This window comes from Mustela nivalis, assembly GCF_964662115.1.
Source record: "Mustela nivalis genome assembly, chromosome: 10".
Lineage (NCBI taxonomy): Eukaryota > Metazoa > Chordata > Mammalia > Carnivora > Mustelidae > Mustela > Mustela nivalis.
The window spans coordinates 72,342,252-72,354,665 of NC_139029.1; the positions used below are offsets into that span (position 1 = coordinate 72,342,252).

The 12,414-nt window shown below is 37.5% G+C and overlaps 1 protein-coding gene across 23 annotated transcripts in view; it reads right to left on the reverse strand.

Moving 5' to 3' along the window:
• LOC309843271 (uncharacterized protein) overlaps window positions 1–12,414 on the reverse strand; it is a 110,009-nt gene that overhangs the window by 58,618 nt on the left and 38,977 nt on the right. For 9 of the 23 annotated variants that reach the window (XR_014300016.1, XR_014300019.1, XR_014300020.1 and 6 more), the window contains one exon: window positions 10,755–10,969. The exons of 13 other annotated variants lie outside the window; for them this stretch is intronic. The gene's annotated coding sequence lies outside the window, so the exon portion shown is untranslated. Of the gene's footprint in view, window positions 1–525; window positions 600–10,754; window positions 10,970–12,414 lie in introns of those variants that run through there. One more of the 23 variants, XR_014300022.1, reaches the window with a different exon arrangement.

Consider the following 12,414-nt stretch of genomic DNA (forward strand, 5'->3'; position numbering starts at 1 on the left):
CGGGCCCAACCTATCTCAGCAGACTCAAAGAGGCTCTGGGTCTACAATGGCGCTCAAAGCCTTTTCCAGGTGGGCCAAGATAGCCAGGCTTTCATTAATTGCATGATAAGTTACCTGATGGCCCTACCTAAGATCTGCCATGATCAGCATGGAAGAAACAAACTCTTCAGTCCCCTCTTAAGGCATGCCAATTCCAAAGCATGTGTGCTGCACTCCCATGGGCAGCTTTACCCAAGCAGAGCCCATCTGGAGTAGGCAGTAATCAGAAGGTATCTAAGTGTCAAGTGTGAAGTTTGAAATTCCACCATTAGAAATTCATTCTTTTTTCTATTTTGAACTTTTTATCATCAAAACTCTCTCACTAAATTGCAAGAAAAAAGCCCTCCAAAAAGGCAATATAAACCACTCCCAGCTACTCTTGGTGGAACTTAATTGATTGTAGCTGTAAGCAAAGAAGAGAACACTCTGAAAGAGAAATGGGGCACTAAAAGAAGAAGTAAGAGGATGCCAAAAAATAAATACTACCTTAATTCACAGGTTTACTGACAGTCAACTCTGCCCTCTAGTAACAAAGAAGTTACTCTCTTCTCTTTACCTTCATGTCATTTTAGTACCCTCAGGACTCTAGAAAATAACATAAAGACATTTCATGGTGCATTGTTTGTTTCATAATCACATGGTAGTGTATAAGACAGAGTCTAATTATTTCTCTGAAACTAATCTCTTCCTGATTGGACAATGTTTATTCCTACTTAGACCTTCTTGACTTCTTTTGCATAATGCGAGGAGAAATATGCCTAGAGATATCCTTAACACAGACTTTTAGTCCTGGCAGGTCATGGGTTCCCACAAATATAACTAAGGATTTAATATGTGCCCTTATATTTATGATGTCAATGCAAGACGAAGATGTGAAAATTACCAGAAACCAATTTACAGCAGCTGAAGCAAATTAGGGCTTTAAGGCTCATTGAAAAAAAAAAAGAAAGAAAGAAAGAAAGGAAGGAAGTAATGAAACAACCAGCTCTAGGCAAACCATATGTGCCATCCCAATTCTTTACTAATGGAAATATAACTACATGTTAAAGGGAATTTAGTTCCCACAGCAAAGATGCCAGCAGTGATCTGCATAGACTGTAACTATTCTCAAGGTGAGGTACCCAAAAATTGTACAGTGATTTAGAGGCAGTTTCTACAGTGACCTTATATTCACATGTATGAAATACCTCTACTTTATTTTAAACAGTGCCCAAAACTCAGTGTACTCTTTGAAATTTGGGGAAATGATACATTTTATTTTGCCAATATTGGAAAACTTAATTATCTACAAAGAATATTCAAAGTAGTTGGCATATGTATCTTGACTACAACTGAGATTTTAGGAATTACCATAGAGTTGCCAAAGCTTGAAACATTGGTAGTGGGTCAAAAGCTACCTTCTTCTAATATTAGTAATAATTTATCGGGAATCACAATTTCCATACGTTATGAGAAATTGGCTAGAGAATGTGGCATCTCTGAACAAAAATGAAGGTCCAAAGAAATTTTCTGCTCAGATGATACCAAAAATGACCCTTCAAATGAACAAGTCATGACCAGCTTTTATCAGTGTATAACAGAGATAAAGAAGATATACAGCCGGCATGTCCCAAAGGTCAGCTTGACCTCACCAAGTTTCAGGGAGTTGCACCATGACTCACAAGCCTTACTCAACTCTTAGAAAAGATCCACCCATTTCAGAGTTTCTCTGAAACGTCCTCCATCCCCAGATACTCACATTTTGCAAAAACTGGTTCAATGCAAAAGTAAAAACATGGAAACATCATTGTGAATAAGAATTAGGTCAAAACCTACTATGTCTTAGGCTCATTAGTATGATTCTCTTCTGATTCTCTACCCATGCACATGCTTCACTTCCTCTGGTTGAAGTTTTAGCTCTCCAAATCTCCAAGTGTCTCTTAAACTTACCCTGCCATTGACTAATCTCACATTTCAAAAACTTTGCTATCAATTAGAGTACCCTATCATCTTGAATTAAAATATCATTAAAATAACATTGAAAAAAGTTCCAATTGCCCAATTTTCCCATTATTTATAAACTGCTATTATGAGTAAAAACTACATTATAATTCTTCATAGGATGCCCTAATATTATTAGTATTATTGTTATCAGCCTATGTTTTTACCTACTGTATTTGAAGTGTACTTGTTGATATTCCTATCATTATCTACAATTTATAATGAAACATTATCAGAGTTTGACCCTCTAATTTGTTTTCTTAGGAAGAATCAGCTACTCTTTGATTCCTCCAACCACTAGTGATGAAGTTTGCTCTTTAATATTTGAAAATACCGGAACAGAATCCACCAATCACTAATCATCCATATACATGTCTCTCTGGAACACTCCATTACCAAGGCAATAAAAAATGATGGTGCTTTTGAGTACAGCATCAGTATTTATATACTGTAGATAGTTTTACAGTTGAACATGTTATTATGTTTATGCCTAGCAGTTATAGCCATGTTCCCTGTTTAGTGATGACATACTACAGGAAAGTACTCATAGTAAGCGGACTAAAAATAATTCATACGCCATCATCATGAGATGGACAACCTGATACTAAAAGTCCTATTAGCTATTAGCTATAGTATTAAATGATCCTTTGCATATTACTTTTTCCAGGATTAAGATACTCTGAGGTCAACTAATTAAAAAATTAGACTGTCTCACAATTAGGCTAGCCCCCTTTTCCTACCTGATATGTTGAATTTCAACGTGTGGCTTTAATGATTTTGTATTATTCAATGCTTAACATGTACTTTGTCTAAATTATGAAACCACAAAAGTTTTGATCCATGATGTATACTGATCACATAATGGCCTACTCATGTAATTCCCTTAGTAGGCTGTTCCCCAAGTTATCTCAATTTCTTCACTTCTTTCAATGTGTGTGGTGCAGAATTCTTTCGACATGTGGTACGTACCTATCAGAAGTTTCACTACTCTGTTTTATTAAAAGCATGGAGGGTGTGATTTCCAATCCTTTATAATTTCCGGATTTACTAATTAAATTGCTTCAATCGTGTCAAAGGCACTTTTTATCACTTAGAATATTAAAATCAGCCCTTTTTGGAGAACAAAGTCAATCAGAAAAACTCTAAAAGCATGAAAAAGTGTTTCCTATGTTCAGATGACTTAAAAGGAGCTCAAAGGAAATTCACCAAATTTAAATAAAAATTCATTATCCTAAAGAAAATAAGCCTGCAAATTAAAGCCACAGCAGCCAGCGCCCTGAAAACAAGCCTAGGTAAAAGACAGCCCCACCTCCAATGGACACATTCTCCTACTATTCTTATCACAAGCTTTTTTCCATGCCCCTAATCTGTTTAGATGGAGAGCAAATTCCTTATCTGATATGGTCAGCAAATGGGGTGTTTTGACTAATGTGTTAGACAAGGAAGACAGGAATTAAACATTTTCTGACCCCTATCTGTGGCAAGCAGGTTCCACTACATTTTGTATCATTTAGTTCTCACAATGTCCTGCAAGGTAGATATTGAAATGCCCATTTTTCAGATGCAAAGACCAAGGGTGAGTGATGTTACAGAACTCTTCTGAAATCACTGGGCTAGCAAATGAAGAGCCATGACATACATCAGGTTGTTTGATTCCAGAGCCCCTACTTTTGCATTTACCATGTTGAATATGTGTATCAAACTATATACAAATTATTACTTTCCAGGGAATTAGAATATGATAAAAATAAATTTGGGTCGTGAGAAATATAATTTATTCTCTTTGAAGATTCAAAAAGCATTTAAGAATTTTGTCATGCCTTTGGGTCATCATTAGAAACAGTCATCCTTTCGTTATCAATATATCAGAAGTGCCTATTAACAGATTTGTGGTTAATGGAATGACAAGGAATATATCCACACATGTGCCTGCTTCCTATAGGAACATGACAAATTTCAGACTTCTAAGACTATCTAAGTAACCATTTCATGATTATACATTAAAATACGATTTCTCATTAAGCATGATTATACAGAGCCATTTGCACACTGACCTCATAGGAAGACTTTAGAAATTACTCAATGCACAGAGCATGACATGCCCATCATCATACTTGACCTTTAAACTTTGTGGCACATGAAGTCCAGGCTTAACATCCAAATCCCCAGAGAGCTACCGCTTTTAATCCCTAATTAGGGAATGATCTCAAGTAGCCTCCGACATTGTCCAAAGGAAAGGATTGTTTCATTTGTTTTTTCTAATTTGTCAGACTAATGATAACCCTAAATAAAGTCACTTTCATTGCATTACCACCATAGAGCCAAATACTGCTTGGCTCCTCTGATCATATATTGGATTTCTGAAGAATTTTTAAATGACTGAAAGTCTTCCTGACCTGAAACATAAATTCTCTGACAATAGCCTAACCCTGGCTTGAGAGCTGAGGAAAGATTTGGAAAACAAAGGCCTCCCTGGGCTTCCTTAGTTCTTCACAGCATTTGGATGATTGCCTGCCCTACCAGGATGACCTTGATTCCCCCCCAGCCCAAACTTGAATCTCAGTGGACATGAATCCCAGGCCAAATACCAAGTTTTAATCATCTGTTTTAGTGTCTTTTTATTTTTTTCATTGCTATAGAATGTTAGAATGGGCAAGCTTATAAGACAGAAAAATAAGAATGTGCAACCTATGTACATTCATAGTCTAAATGAATCTGAATCTATTGGTATTTTCTCCCCAAGCTCCATTTTAAATGATACAGCTACATGTCATAGATGGAAAACCTTCCTCTTCAGATGACCTAGCTCTATGATAAACAAACCCTTTCTGATTTATGGGAACTTCCAAAAAGATCTCCTATTTGATATGTTGCAAAAACTAGGAAATATGTGACTGTTAGTATCAGAGAAGGAGATAATCTGGGAAAAATCATATGGTCAGATTTATTGGTGATCTAGGAGATGCAGGGAAAGCAAACAAACCTGAAAGTTTGCATAAACACAAAGCTCAGAATATATTTCAAACTTGCAAGGGCTAGTGATATTTGGGAAGGAAGAGTAAAAATTTAGAAAAGAAGGTAGTTGTATTAGTTTGCTAAGGTTGCCATGTAACAAAGTAACACAGATTGGGTGACTTAAAGAACAGAGATTTATCTCCTCACAGCTCTAAAGACCTAAGTCTGAAATCAAGATGTTGCAGTTGGTTTCTTCTGAGGTCTCTCTCCTTAACTTGTAGATGGCCATCTTCAACCTGTGTCTTCACATGGTCTTCATCTGTGCACATCTGTGTCTGAATTTCCTTTTCTTATAAGGATATTAGTCATACTGGATCAGGGCCTATCCTCGTAGGGCTCTGATTTTAATATAATTACCTCTTTAATGACCCTAACTCCAAAAAGAGTCACATACTAAAGTCCTAGGAGTTAAGATTCAATGTAAGGATATTGGGAGGACACAACTCAACCCTTAACAGAAAGGACATGAAAAATGTAATCCCATTCCAAGACTGCCTGTGCCCTCAGATTATTTCTGTTACGAATGATGCAGAGCAAAGTGACCCATTGTGGAATGAGAGATCAGAACCTGAAGTATAGATACCAAAGCTGTTGCCATGGTTACATGAACAAAGGCAATATTAAAAGCAGCCTGAGTAGATGGGGCAATAATTTAATCATGAAAACTTGTAATAAAAATTGTGAGGTTTGATATAAATTTTATAGATTTTTAAAGAAAGCACATATGATCTTCTATTCAAAATGTGGTTCTTATGTTCAAATATACATTACAGACACTTTCATTCATTCATTTTATTCTGTCTATGTTTATTATTGACAGCCTACTACCTGCTGAGCTATAAGCAAAGCCCAAATAATAACCAGAGTTTTGTTTTCTGGTGAACGATACCAAAAGCCTTTTGGCAAGTCCATGTTAAACCAGTTTGCCTTTTGTTTCATTGTTTATTTCTTTATCAAGCATGAGCAACATAAATTTTAGCCAGTTTCCAAATAAAATAAGTGTAGGAAATAAGTACACAAACATACATATGCCATTGTTGTTTGCAGTCAAACATACCATGGCTAACGCAAAGGTTTTCCTGGTGCTTCCATGTGTCTAGAACAATAATTATTAATGGGTGTCCTTTCCTCTGTGGTAATATTTATATTAGCAACAGTCACTATCAAGATCTGGAGCCCTCACTGGTGCCATGAAATTTACACTCAGATTGTGTCGCTTAATGACTCTAAAGATTCATGTCTGACTTTTCCCTTAGTTCTAGATTTGAATACCATTTCTAAGAAAATAACAAAAGGATGTCTGTAAATCAAGACATCCTCTTGAAAGAGTTTGTCTTTATAAAAAAAAAGTAGTAAGCAGATAGTCATAACTAAGTAAGGTCCTTCCACGCTATCAACTGGCTATTGGCATTCTGTATCATAGGCTCTCAGGTAGTTAAATCCAATGTGCAAAACGTCATCTTAAAACACCAGAGCTTGGTAGGAAAATTGTGAAACCCACAAAGGGAGAAATCCTGGTAATACCAGATGTCTCCATTCATTCTTAATGGACTCCTATTACTCAAACAGACCACATGACTTTAGAAAGTCTTTGTCTGCATTAAATTGCAGAATGGTTTCAACATACTACAGATGCCATGGAAAGCAAAGATGGACTTTTTTTCAAGCTGAAAACATGTATGGTTGCATCATACAGAGATAAAAATTTGGCTGATGAAGTAACCCAAATTGACTTGTAAACTCTTGAAAACAAACAACTTTTCACAACACATCTCATTTCTCATCTTTAAGCCTTGGCAGTAAGCATCCTTTCTTTGGAGACCTGGTCTGATGAAGAAAGCTTTTAATGCTCCATTTCATGAAAACCATTGTTTGTGTTTCTGAGTTCAGTGAAAGTCAAAATTAGTAGGAGAGCGGCAAGGTCTAACATGTCAGTTCCAAAGATCCTCTAGAGATTATTAATCAGTTAGATGAGAGCACTGCCTATTCTCCATGGAATCTTTTTTCTTATAAGTGAAGCAAGTCTGGCATTGCCGGCAAATGTCAATGCCATGCAGAGAGAGTAGATAAATTTAGAACAAATGATTTCCCAGTTAAATAGGGGCCAACAGTGAGTTTATAATAAAACAATTTGCACACAGTTCAGAATATGACAATGGTAATTGTTCTTCTGCTGAAAACAAATCTCTACTGATGTGTGCTTGTGGCAGAGCAGAGCAGGTCCTAAGATAATCCTTCCCACCTCTATATATGGGACCAGGAAGGCCACTCAGTATTTGTAACACTTGCCCAGCTTAGACAAGATCGGAACACACTGGGAGGTGTAATGACACACAAGAGTTTTTAAACCCGTATTTTGAGCTGGAAATATAGTATTCAATACCAGACATTTGCGAGCAGGTATAGAAAGGAATGCCCTTTCATCTTCAGCTGGTGGTTGATCTTCCTATTATCTGGAACCTCTGAAGATGTTTTAATCCTGCCAGAGCACTGACTAGCAACCCGGCTGCACAATGAAACCAACTGAGGAGCTTTAATAAACTGATGTCTGGAATCTACCTCCAGAAACTCTGATTTAAGTGACTTGGGGTGTGGCCAGGCACTGGAATTTTTAGAAGCTCTCTCAGGTGATTCTAAAGAGCAGAAATGGTTCAGAAATTCTGCTGGGGCGGGGGGGGGGGGTGGGAAGGATGGGGGAACCTGGGTGACTTAGTCGGTAAGCGTCTGTCTGTGGCTCAGGTCATGATCTCAGGGTCCTGGGATCAAGCCCTGCATCAGGCTCCCTTCTTGGCGGAAAGCCTGCTTCTCCCTCTCCCACACCCCCTCCTTGTGTTCCCTCTCTCATTGTGTCTCTCTCTGTCAAATTAATAAGTAAAATCCTTTAAAAAAAAAAAAGGCAAAAACACAGCCTATTTTAAAAAAAGGAAATTATCAGATGACATTTTGTCATTTATAGCTATAAAAATTATGTCTACCTAAATAGTTCATATCCCATTTTTACTAATATAACAATCATCTAAATCATCAGAGAAAATATGAATAATATAATTATCTGGATGAGAAGAGACCCAAGAGATAATTTAGTCCATAGAATCTCCAACCAGGGGTCCTTGGATTCCTGGGAGTCCTTTAAATAGTAAGTCAGCCCCTTGGAATTGCAGCTATGGACATTTTTTTGAGAAGAGTATCCATAGATTCCATCAGCTTCTAAAAGGTGGCTCTGGCTCCAAAAACGTCAAGAACCATTTATGTAGGCTAAATCCTTCAATTTGCAGACAGTGAAACTGAAGATCAACATGAAAACAGAAAAGAATATATTCCTCATCACCCCTCCAAAACATCTCAGAACCAGGCCCATGACAGCCCATATGTTTTTACACAAAACTGATTAAAATCCCAAACCAAAAAATGGACCTTCCAAACGGACTGACATTTTTTGACTAAGAGAAGATTTCTCTTAGTTAGCTGAAGTATCCAGAACAGCACAAGTGCTAGAATTTTTAAGATGTTCTTAAACTTCACAGAGAAGAATTCCACAGAATCTTAACCAGTTAGCTGAGTTAACTGGTTGTAAGTATCTTAACCAGTTAGCTGAAGTATCCAGAACAGCACAAGTGGTAGAATTTTTAAGATGTTCTTAAACTTCACAGAGAAGAGTTCCACAGAATGGGACCCTTGGCTAAGAACACTCCCCTCAAGGATTTCTCAGATTAAATACAAAGTCAGGAAGTGAGCAAACGTTAGCCAAGCCCAAACAGAGATGATGTAGTGTCCCTGATGTAGTGTTGTAACCTCAATTCAATTTCTTCCAAAGTTTGTATCAGGTTTAATTTATGCCATTCCATAACCTTAATAAAATGTGGTTCCTATGTATATTCATTGGTATATCCTCATTTGAGTCCACAGCCATTCGTGAGAAAAAGATTCTTCTCTAAGAGAGGTTACTGATATGTCTGCAGATCACTTACATAACACATTACAACTTTGAGTGGTAAAGACCACAGGCTTCCTCTACAACAAAAACCTAACTCTAGGCAGAGTGATCATAGAGGGTAGAACTTCATATAATATTTTTTGCCTTTAGCTCTTGCTGAGACTATGGAGAATTACTCTAATATCTAATTTCTTCAATTTTCTAATTGTGGCATATGCTGGCAGAATTTCTAATTGTGACATATGCTGGAGTTCCCTCTGGTAAAATATATGTAATATTAAATACATAACATTAAAACTGTTCTTCATTCGGTATCAATATACAGAGAAACCTATCAGGTGTAAGTTAGTAAGTCTGAACGTTGGAGTCAAACCTGTGCCTACCTCACTCTTATAGATATTCTGATACAGTTATGACTATGATATACTACAATGAACATGGGTTTGGGGACCATATTTATGTTTAAATCTCCATCCTACTGTGGGGTGCCTGGGTGGCTCAGTCAGTTAAGCATCACACTCTTGGTTTCAGCCCGTCATGATCTTAGGGTCATGAGCTCAAACCCTGTGTGGGGCTCCGTGTTGAGCACAGAATCTGCTTGAGATTCTCTCTCTCTCCCTCTGTACCTCTACTGGCTCGAAGTCTCTCTCACTCTCTCTCTCTCTCTCTCTCCCTCTACCTCATAAAATAAATGAATAAAATCTTAAAAAAAAATCTCAGTCCTGCTCTTTATTGGCTGTACAAACTTAGGTAAAGTACTGAGTCTATGAGACTCAGTTTTGCTTCTATAGAATAGGATTAATTGTACCTCCATCAGAGGGTTGATATCAGGTAGAGGCACTACCTAATACAGTGCCTTGAATATTATAGATATTCAGATATGATTCACCTTCCTCCACTACCTTCTAAAGCTCATGCTCTTTCCACCAAACCAAGGGAGTTTTCTGAAATTTTCCTATTCCTCTTCCTCACCACTAAAACTGAGCATTTTTTTTTTCATTCTTAAATCATGGCAGCCTCATTTAAATGGTCTTTGATTTCTTGATTGTCTTTTAGATAGACTTTACATTTATTCACTGAAGTTTTTAAAATACAAAGCAGAAAACACTGCATTAATGAATAAAAGATGTTGAATACTTTTATTTCCACGTGCTTTGCATTCTCATTCCAATTGCAATAATAGGTCAAAACTTAATATCATGAATTGAAAAAATGAAAGAAGAAAAGAAAAAAGAGCCAAATTTAAGGGAAAAACAGAATAAATTTAGGAGAGAAAGAGGTTTCTTGGCACCTAGTCATAATTCTGGGCTGAGATTTATTTACAAAATGGTACCCAGTTTATTCACTCATTCATTAAGTATTCTCTGGAGAAAACAAGTATTGAATGAAGACTAAAGGATCAGAAGATACCATTCCATGAAGCAAAGGTAGGAAAAGGATCTCTGCTATTGGATAACATCCTAGGGTTGAGACTCGCTCAAGGGGCATTAGAGAAACTAATGTCTACCAGATGGCGCTTTAGAGTCTAACGAGATAAAGTAGTAAAAGGACTTCAATGTCATGACCATGTCATGTAGCCCTTGGACATTTTCTAAGCTTAGTAAGCATATCTAGTGACATAGGAAGAAATAATAATATAAACAAAATGCTTCAGAAGTTCCCTAAGAACCTACAGAAAATCTAAATAAAGAAAAACCTAAAATAGACCCATTTTAAGTTTTCCTCTGCTTTTTCACATGTTGTCATTTCCCAATAATTTACAAAAGGCTTTAGAATTTCAACAAACCTCAGACTACACATAAAAAGAAGAGACAAGCCTATGTTTCAGTTTGGTGATTCCAGACTTGATATGTAATTACTGCTCAGCATTCGACTGTTAAAGTCACTTGGATGTATTTCTCTCATCTTTTAATTTTACCATCATTTTTAAAGCAGCAGACTCAAAATTGCTTGCCAGAGCACATAGGAATTTTTTTTTCTTCTGATTTTATGTTGTTCCACCTGGCAAAAAGAGAAATCGGTTATCGACTACATTATCCAGAGCTCTTAAGGACAAGTCATACCTTCCCAGGGATTCCCATCCAGGATGTCCTATATTCGTAATTCTCTAGGCTGGAGACATGGCTTAGTCAGACCTCTGAATACTGTCAGTGCCTGGAATACGGTTAAAGGCTCATTTAAACTTATATATTAAGACTTCCCATGAGTGAGTCTGTGTCTGCAGAGAAAAAGGAACTAAATGTCATTTCCATCCCCCTGCCTCAAGCCTAGGGTTGGCTGCCAAGGGAAACTGTCCCTCTTTGGTTTCCCTTGGAACTCTATGTAAACAGCTGGAAACCAAGGGAAATCACCTAATCCTCACTAGAAGATCAGGAGTTATGTCCCTCTTCTGGGAATGCTAGCCTGCTCTGGCTATGACCACATACAGAGGGCAAGATCCAGTATTATTACGTGAATGTCTACTTCCTCCTTGTAGGTGCCAAAAATCAGGGGAACAGGAATTGACTAACCAAATATAATATAATAGAAACAAATCAATAAATAGATGCAAGAGTGAATGAGCAGAAACAATGTTAAATACGAAGGGAAGGGAGCCAGTGAGAAGAGGGAATAAGTGAAGCAAACCACCTGCTGATAACATAGAGAGCGGACTGTTGAGATAAACATAGTGATCTTCCAGCAGGGTCAAGCGCGTCTACTTTTTTCTCCTACTTGAACTACCGCGGGCAACTTTGCCAAAGTTGTTATCTCCTTCCAAAGTTGAACACAATTTATCTTAAAGGCGTCTTACTGGTTAATACATCTTTACAATAAACTCGCCACAAAGTGTAAAGAACTGAAGAAATAAATCGAAGTGGCTTTTAGTGGTGGTTGGGGTACCAGATTGACAGCTTTGGAAACGGATGACTTCTTTTTCTCCCAAGAATAGATCCAGCCTGATAAACAGAGGTGTAAGATTTCCCCAACTGTTTCACCGGGACGCCCTCACCCTGACAAAGTGATGGCTGCGAGAGAGAAAGGACAAGTCACCTTTCCCAGCCAGTTCTCTGCCGACACTGCTTGCTCGAGAACGGCCATTTAATACCAAGGTGATGGGAGCGTTTTCCTTCCTACCGGCAAAACAGAACTACCACTGGCTTATTTCACTTGGAACAGTGAACAGTCAAATCAGATAGTAATAACTTTTGACTACCCTCAACTCCACTGGATTCAAAGTGCTGAACTTAAAGTGAAAACCAACTTGAGTTTCCCATTACAATTTCCCATAGCCATCTGGGCCTCTAACGGTCCCCGGCACTAAATCAGGTAATGCAGTATAGTGTGGCTATTTTATCTGGTTCTCCCAAAGATATTTGAAATGAGTACTCTGCCATCCATGAAATCAAATGAATCTCAGGGACATTTCTATTTATGCAGTGTGAGGGGGATCTTTCAAAAGAGAAAGG